Source organism: Lathyrus oleraceus, chromosome 1 (genome assembly GCF_024323335.1).
Source record: "Lathyrus oleraceus cultivar Zhongwan6 chromosome 1, CAAS_Psat_ZW6_1.0, whole genome shotgun sequence".
In the NCBI taxonomy this organism is placed as follows: Eukaryota; Viridiplantae; Streptophyta; class Magnoliopsida; order Fabales; family Fabaceae; genus Lathyrus; species Lathyrus oleraceus.
Window position 1 is genome coordinate 212,337,154 of NC_066579.1, and position 9,858 is coordinate 212,347,011.

A 9,858-nucleotide genomic window follows, 5' to 3' on the forward strand; every position below is an offset into this window, starting at 1 on the left:
CCAATTCGAACTGGAATTGAAAGCTGATGCATGATGAAAGCAAAATGGATGTGCAGATTGGACTGTATTAGCTCATGCAAGGCAAATTAAATGATCTTCCAAAATTGCACTATAATATTCAAGTCTTCGAAAATGCTATGCCAAAAATGGAAACACCACCTTATGAGTAATGGTTGGAAAGCTTATTGCATAAGGATCATTTGTTATGTTGATCAAAACTCCATTTGGGCCTTGGAAATTGATGAAAATTGGACATGAAGTGTAGGGTGCCAAACATGCATATGTGAGATTTTCAAAATTGGCCAAAGTTCAAGCCCTTCTGTCTCAATGATACAAGCTCCAAATGACAAAATCTTCAACATGAAAGTTGTATATCTTTTCAAGGAAATCAATTTGGACCTAAAGTTTGAATCATTTGGATTTTTGATGAAGAAGTTATGGGCACTTGAAGTTGGACTTTTTAACATTTCAATGCATTTGGTCCAAAGTGACCTATAATGTTTTGCATTATCACATGTATTTCTTTTGCGATTTTGAAATTTTGCTCAACATAACATTTGAATTAAACATCTTAAGATTTCCAATTCATTTTATCTCACCTCAAAATCATGAAAAATGAAGGAGTTATGTCCTTGGGAAGTTGACCCAAAATTAGGGTTTTAGTCAAAATGACCTATAATGTCTTGGAATGGATGATGACTTTCCAAGCTTCAAATAAATTTTTGATGAACATGAAAGTTTCTCATATAGTCCTTAAGAACATTTTTTCTCTTGGGGTCATATCCATTTGACAAACACATAAAACGTTAGGTCTCAGTGTATTTTAAAATAGTCAGATGAATTGACTGATCAACTTCTCAAGTCCAAACCTCATATCTTGATGAATTGATGATTGAGGAAACTCGAATAAGTTCAAATGCATGAAATGATGAATTAAGGAACTTCCCTTGATTGTATTTGACCATGGGTTGAGGTTGCTTCATGAGCAAGGCACAATTGATGAACAGGTGAATTAGGGTTTCCTTGGGAAACAAGCCTCAAACCCTTTGATTTGGTTTGATCAAAATGATGAATTTAGATACTTGGGAGGCATATTTGATGGATGATAGCTTTGGTAACCATTGCCATGCTTGCTTTCATCTTCTCTTGGCCATATCAATGCACATAGGATCTCCTAGAAGCTTTAGACCTTGTGACTGCTCAAGCTACAAACAAGAGATGTTAGTGACATATTTTTGTGCTTTTTGTTAGTAAAATACAATGAGAAAAGCAATAATATACAATTCAAGTATGCTTGGTGATCTTAAACCAACTCTCAAAAGATCCCACCCAAAGGTAATATATAATTATTTCTTATATTATTATTATTATATTTTATTTTATTTATTTGGAGTGTTAATTAATTAATTGGTTGTTAGGTAGTATAATAATTGATTATATTAATTAATTTGATGCGTTAATTAATTATTTAGTTGATATGAGATGTAATGAATAATTGAATTAATTAACTTGGTGTGCATATTGAGTTGGTTTAATTTATTTAAATTAAATAGAGATATTATAATATTAGGTCTTATTGGGCCTATTAATTAAATTAGAGATATCACTCTTTAAGCCCAAATATAATAGTAGTATATAAGAGGTGAGGAGAGTGAGGATTAGGATTCATTTGATCATGTGACAACAATAGAGAAAGAGAAGAGGAAGAGTAAGGAGAAGAGGGGAAGAACAAGAGAGGAGCTAGGGTTTCCAGAAAATTGAAGAGGTAAGGGGGGAATCCTTATTATTATGGGTTAGTATGATTGGGTCTATGCGTAGGAGCATGTTTAGGTTAAAATCCCTAATTTTGTATGGTTGTGGAAATTATTAGGTTTTGATGAGTATTCTTGATTTGTGGTGATTTGATTGTGTTAAAACTGCAAATTAACGTTATATACTTAGAGTATTATATAAGTTATAATTTTCTGAATGTTTGGCTTTTTACGGAATCGAAATCGGAGGTCCGAAAGTCCTCCAACGATGAAAACCGTAGAAAATTCTGCATTCTGTCCGTCGCAATTGCGAGCCTTTTTTTAATGTTTTTCGGTCGGAATCGTTTTGGTCATAACTTTTGATCCGTAAGTCCAAATCGAGTGCCGTTTGAAGCGTTAGAAATCTGAAACAGAAGGCTATAACTTTGTTTTAGGAATAAAATAATTTTGGAGATTATTTCATGGACGTTTTTGGGGTTGAAGAAGATGAAAATTATGTTGGAAAATTTGAAAAACAACAACTTTTTAGTAACGCCTTCGTGCACGGTTTTATTCATAACTTTCAACTCGTGAAACATTTTGGGTTGGGGTTTAAAGCATTAGAAATGTGACTCTAATAGATATCATGTGAATGGTGTATTTGTTATGAATGTTAAGATGGTAGAGATGATCTTAATTGCATATTATGTGAATGGTGTATTTGTTATGAATGTTAAGATGGTAGAGATGATCTTAATTGCATATTATGTGAATGGTGTATTTGTTATGAATGTTAAGATGGTAGAGATGATCTTAATTGCATATTATGTGAATGGTGTATTTGTTTTGAATGTTAAGATGGTAGAGATGATCATAATTGCATATTATGTGAATGGTGTATTTGTTATGAATGTTAAGATGGTAGAGATGATCTTAACTGCATATTATGTGAATGGTGTATTTGTTATGAATGTGTATATGTACCATTGGTGGATAATTCATAGAGTTGAATTATGGTGATATGTGGAATGTTAAGATGGTAGAGATGATCTTAATTGCATATGTTGTTGATATTTGTACATTCATTCATGGCATGGTCGGCTTCATGGTGGAAAAGGTGAAACTGTGGGTTCACATGGTAGCGTGGCTTGAATTCTAGATATTGAATCGGAAAGCGGTGAAACGTTGGATTCACATTGCGGTACCACATGCATAGAGTCGCATGCATAGAGTCGCATGCCTTGCATTGAGTCACATTAGAGTTATGTGATAATTGAGTGTATGCATTATTGTGATTGTGATGTGTGTATGAGATTTGGTAATTGAATTTGATGATGTTTGGATACATAACTTGGCAAAGTATGTGATTATGTGATAATTGTAGTTATGTGTATATTTGGGAATATAGTATTGGATTTGAATATTATACTCCTTGAGTTTTGATGCATGTTTGAACATGGGAAATAAATATTGGTTAGTATTATTTATATGGTTATACGAAGTGTGATGAATTCTTTAATTGTTGATTTAATCATTGTGCTTTATTATACTTCTTCATAATGATTTGAATTCTCACCCTTCTGTTGGAATATTGTTCTATCGTGACATCGCTCAGGTACTGGAGATAGTGGTGATTCACGCAAGGATTAGATTCGGAGGCTAGTCTTGTTGTGTTTAGACTAGGTAATGAGTCAATGCTCTGGTCATGTAACACTGGGTAGATTGGTAGTATGGAACTCGTATCCTATTTGGATAAGTATTATATTATTACTTGTGAACATGCTTATTTACAATTGCTGTTTGAGAGGTCATCGATCCAAATATTCTGGATATGGTTTTATTTTATCTTGAAGAGATTATTGAGAGATGATCATGGTATGGGATATGGATCATCTTATGAAATACATGAGTATTCATTATTTTGCGCTGCGAACGCATATGCTTGAATATTCATGATAAGTGAAATATGTTATTTTAAATGACCAGGTGTATTGTATATTGATGATGAATGATGTTTGGTTTTTGAAAGCTTTTAGTTTTTGAAAACGTCGATGTGACGCCCTTTGGTTTATATGCGTGCTTATTTACTCTGATTATATGTTAAGTATTTTGGGATAGAAAAAGGGGTGTTATAGAAGGTATTAGCACCCAAAGTGTCATAGGTACTTCTAGGGAGCCTTTTTTGTGTGTACTTGTTTTGGTTGAAAAGATGTTTGTTTAAAAACTATAATGAGGGGATGAGAAAAGAATTCATTATATACATTTTGAGTTTGATAAGACTTTTGGTCTTATGCCTACGAACCAACATAAATGAGGGATCAAAACCTCATAGTTCAAGGTAAAAATTTCAAATATGGGTGGATTGATTTTAACAAAAGCTTAAATATCTTTTGATATCAATGGGAGAATACTCAACCAAACATCCACTAATAATAAGGGATTTACTACATTTAAGAGGGAGGCCTCCAACTCGTATTTAATCAACAAGTATGCCTCTAACCCCTAGTAAATGGAAAGTCTTACACTCAACATATCATGGAATGGGAGAATTACATCTCAACCAAGGATAACTAAAATCTAAATGCTTTCTTTCTGGAAAAAAGCTTACAATGAAAAAGGCACCATGGGGCCAAAATGATTAGATGAGGTTATTAGTAATTTTTTGTCTTTTTGAAAATAAAGTCAATATGATTAAGTTTTCAAACAAGTTTTATTAAGAAAATAGTATGAAAACCAATCCCATAAGGCCAGGGTTTCTACTCATTAAAACAGCTCTAAGTTGACAAACAACAAGCAAATAAGTTTTGAAAATGAGAAGGAGATTTTGAAATTAAAGAAGAAGGAGGTGGATATGAAGAGGCTATCTTAGACAAGATTAAGAGTTCTGAGTTGAAAATATCTAACCTATGGGAAGCATTCACAAGACAATATTGTCAGATAGAAAACCATTTCCTTTGGATTGTCAAGCAAACAAACAAAGCCATAACCATCCAAGCAATTAATAAGAAACCCAATGGTGTCAAATAAAGATAACCAATTATCCAAGCTAGCACTCCAAAGAAAGAAATCTTCAATGTCATTTATGTGTAACAGATGAAAAATCCCTTGAAACATACTCAAAGAGAAAACATCAAATAATAACAATAAGGTCAAAATAACAATTTAGACAAAGAGAAATAGTGTATCAGATAAACCCAGGGGAGTCTCTAAATCTCGTGTCAGATGAATGGCATTAGTCATGTTTTTGGTCTCAAATTAATGGAATTGGCCAATTTTTTCTTCCATAGCTCATGAATGTTGCCTACTCTAAGTCCATAGGTCCAAATCAAGTCACAGACAAAGATCCAACAATCCACCAATGTGTTTTTTTAGTGTTTTTGTTTTTATTAAGTGTTTTAAGGTCCTAAGACCACAAACAAAATATGATCACAAGCACAAATATATCACAAGCACAAAATATAATGTCTCAAGTGAGCAAAAATGAAACTAAATGAAGCATAAACATAGGCCCTAGTGGGCAAAGAGCAAATGACTGAAGCATAAACAATTTACATGAATGTAAATGACAAGGAATGATAAAGTGCAAGAATTTAAATTGCATTAAAGTAAATGACAAGAATATTAAATGTTAGTTGTCAAGTTAGTATGTTAATTTGTGCCTTGAGGAAAATTTAGCGCTATGTTATGAAATCGTAAGTAGGCTTATATCGAAGTCATACCTATCTGAGGTTGGTCAATAATAATGTTGGTGTTAATGCATGCTAGAGACAAGGTATCCAAGACCAAGCTCCTAAAGCATACCACACACAAAAACAAGATAGGATGGGCTTATCTCATCAAGCCTATGTTGATTCATCTGACACAAGATTATTAATGAATCAAATAACTAATGATCCATGAGAAGTCATTGGCCAAGAGATGATTGGGGAAGAATTTATATGAAAAGGGAGAGATGAAATGAAGGGGATCCCAAATTGGTCAAGATATGAACCTGACTTTATCAATACCATTCATTCATCTAAGGGATGAAGTTTTAAACTTCATCAACCTCCTAAATCTAATGGTATTGACCAAGTCAAGGTCAAACTGAAGTAAGGTTAACATAAAGTCAATACAAAATCTCACCAAACCAATAAATTAATTTAACTATTTTTAAAACATTCTTAAAAATGAAGAAATATAAGTTTTCAAAGATCAAAAACCTAAAACCCCTTCAAAACACCAAAGTAATGGACAAGGGATTTTTCATAGGTCAAGTAAGGTCAAGGGACCATTGACTAATTTTTTTGGTATTTTCCAAAAGTCATAAGTAATTAAAAACTAATTAAAACAATTTAAAATCACAAAATTCACCAAAAATATCAAACTTATCCAAAAAATAATTTTAAATCATAAATGGGAAGAAGAAAATATTTGTGAATTTTTGGTGTTGGTCCCATAATTTTTGGATCAAAAATGAATTTATGGTGAATTTTAAAAGAAATGGCTATTTAAAAATCAATTAAATAAAATGGAAAAACAGGAGCGATCAGATCATCCCTCATTAATTTAAGTGGCAGATCTGATTATCCAAAATGCGTGTTCCATGTGTTCCCACAGTCAACACACCACACAAATGGTAAATACAAACAAAGGCTCAAATTAAAAGATGGAAGAGAGGTGCAAGGGTGAGAGGATTGTCACGCCACCACCGGAGCCCTAGCTCCGGTTGTGTTCTCCAATGAGGTTCACCGGACTGTCAAGAATAGAATTTCCCAGAAATTGATGGATCTAACATCATTTGAAAGGAAAAATTGCAAGGATCACGAATATGACCTCTGTTTGTTCCATCTCTCACTCTATAATTAGAAAAGTGAAGATCAAACCAGAGGGGTTCAACCTAAGTTGCTTTGAATCAAGCCCAAAACAACTCAGTCATGTTGCCTACATTGGTAGGACATCAGCCATCATAAAATTCAACTTAGATCTAGAGTATGGAGGGAGAATTGAAGTTAGGAAGTTTTGTGAAATTCACTTTCCTTGAGCTGCTTTTGAGCTTTGTTCTTGATGTAATTCATCGTGCTTTCTCTTCCTCTTGCTTGCAAAAACTCAATAAAGTGGAAAAGGGAATGAATCTTTGAAGTTTTTGTTCAGAAACTTGAGTTGAACAAAAACTCGATTTTTCTCAAGAAATCTTCAAAGAATTCTATGGTGTGAGGTTTTGGAAATTTCTAGTAGAGCTTGGGCAATCTCCTCCTATATTTTTGAGCAAATGGTGTTTGATTTATAGACCAAGCAATTGATATGTGCACCTTTCCAATTTTGAATGAGAAATGAGTAATTCTTGGTGCATGAGTGCATGGGTGATATTTCAAGCCCAATTAATGACTATAATCCACTCTAAATCATGCAAGGAGGTCTCTGAAATCATCACACAAGGCCATGCAAAGTTGTGCATTGTTTGGAGCTCAAAACTTTCCAAAATAATCCATGGAAATACCTCATGCGCAAGTCCCTCATTTCTGATCCAAATGATATGATATTGGACTTTTTGGAACACTACCGTCATAAGGAACAACTTAAATGTTGTGACATTTCAATTTGAAGCTTGGAAAATGGAGAAAACTGTCCTTGAAGGTGGAGGTATCAAACATACTTTAAAAAAATTCTAAGTTATAAGCCAAATGACCTCTCTTTCCACCTTGAATAAATTTTAATGTAAGCTTCAAATGAAATTGTATCCTTCTACAAGGTTGCATCTCTTTCAATTCCCTTCAATTTGACCACACATTTGTCACCATTTGGAGTTTGGATGATGGAGTTATGGATTTTATAAGTTGAGGAAATTTGCTTGTTCAATAATGAGGACCAAAATGGACCTATAATGTTTCCTCTTGGTACATGACTTTGAATGTAGAGTTTATTCTTTATCAAAGAACAAAAGTTGAATAATACACATTAAAATTAATCATGAAACTTGTATAATATTAATATCATAAAAAATGAGGAAGTTATGGCTCTTGGAAGTTGACCTTCTATCTAGGGCACAGACAAAATGACCTATAATCTTTCACCTTAGAAAATGACTTTCCAAGAAAACATAGATCTTAAGGACAACATGAAAGATGTTTAGAATGTCCTAAAGAGTAACATTTATCTTGTAATCATTTTCATATGACAAAAATTGTAGGAGATAAGGTGTAGGAAACCCTAGATTTAACCAGTTGACTTTTCCGGTCAACTTCCTTGAACCAACTTGCATACTTGAAGTTACTTTGATATTTGGGGCTCACGAAGGATCATATATGCTTATTAAGATGTAAAATGAAGTATCCTTTGATATATTTGACCAACTACTGAAAAAACTTGTTGAGGAAGGCGCACAAGATACCCAGATGAATTAGGGATTCCTTGACAAACAAGCTTCAAATTCTTGATGAACTCTTGATAAAAATGAAAAATAAAGAACATGGGGATCCGCATATGATGTTTAGAACCAATGTGTACCTTTGCTTGCTTGATCTCTTGCATTGGGGGTCTCATACCCTAGTTATGGGCTTGGTGGGGCACAGATGGACACACACACTACCTACAAAAGAAACAAAGTTATACTAGACATATTTTCGTATTTTGGTTAGTAAACAAAGAAAATAAATCAAGATACAATCATATATGCTTGGGGATCTCTCCTAATGCAAACCCAATGAATGATATGTGAGGAGAATACAAAGGTGTGATCTCAAATGCCAATGCAAAGCTATGAGATGGCATGAGGGATCCTAGGGGTCAAAATTCGGGTCTTACAGGCTAGAAAAGTGGAATTGCGCTAAGCCTGTGAAGAGTTCGCTTAGAGGGACCACGATAAAAAATAGCAAATCTCCATAACTCATATTAGGATCGCGCTTAGCCTGATCCTAGCACAAGTGCGCGAAGCGCAATCAAAGCATACTCCTAGCACGAACAGTGCAATTTTCCTCTGCCTTTTGTTTCTAAGCGTGTTAGGACCGCGCTTAGCCCTAGCAGGAACTTTATTTCCTTCCCAAAATTCATCGTGAAGCTTTTGCTTTTGACTTTAAGTGTCCAATACTTCAACCATGTAAGGAAACCTACAAAAAGAGATGAAAACTATCAAACTAATTGATATTTAAATGATAATGCAAACTATAAAATATATACGCATAAGTTGATATTTATGCATAAAAATAAATTGGAACAAGTCAATAAGTGCCAGTTGTTCACGCACAAAATTACTACAATTTAGCACTTATGAAACTTTCCCCAACTTAGAACTTGTTTGTCCTCAAACAAGAATCACTCACCCTAAAGAAAATAAAATTAATCATCAAGCAATCATGATCAACAAGTTTTTAAAAAGGGAAACAAATGCATGGTTCAAATTTCTTAACAGTTCATTCAAAGTAATGCTTACTACTATACTACAATGATACCATGATCATGAAACAAACTCTAATTGTTACACGTTTTTCTCAAACATTCACAACTTCATTCACGTTTTTCTCTTTGCTCAATTGTTACACCATCTCACACAACTTATTAGCACAAGTTATTTGCTATTTTTTATTTTTCAAGGCTTTTTCTTTTTCTTTTATTTTTCTTTTCTTTTTCTTTTCTTTTTTAGTTTTCTCATTATTTTACAAATTTTTATTTTTCTTTCTTGACCTCTGATGCAACCAACCTTTTCTCCCCAACTTGAATACAACCAATTATTGTAATGTGAATACTCCCAAAATTTCTAAGGCAAGGGCAAAAATTCAAACAACAATTTATGGTTGAGGGTTCAACAAAAAAGTTTAGAATCTAATCTAAAATCAACAATGAACTAATTATTTATGTACAAGTACCAAAAGTTTTCATCAATATGGATCCTGACACAGGGTTCAAAGGGGGTAAGCAAATTTTCATTCACTCACAAGGTAAGCTACTTTTTGGTTAAGTTGTTGTGCTCAAAACCAAACAAAATTCCTTGATCATTTTAGTGCTTTCATACAAATTAACACAAATGCAAGATTAAACATAATCCAAACGAGTTAAAGAAAGAATTATTGGTATCCTGTGCATATAGTAAACAATAGAAAGGATCCTCACATTTGGCTATTATCTAAAGTGATTCAAACATGAACAAGTATTG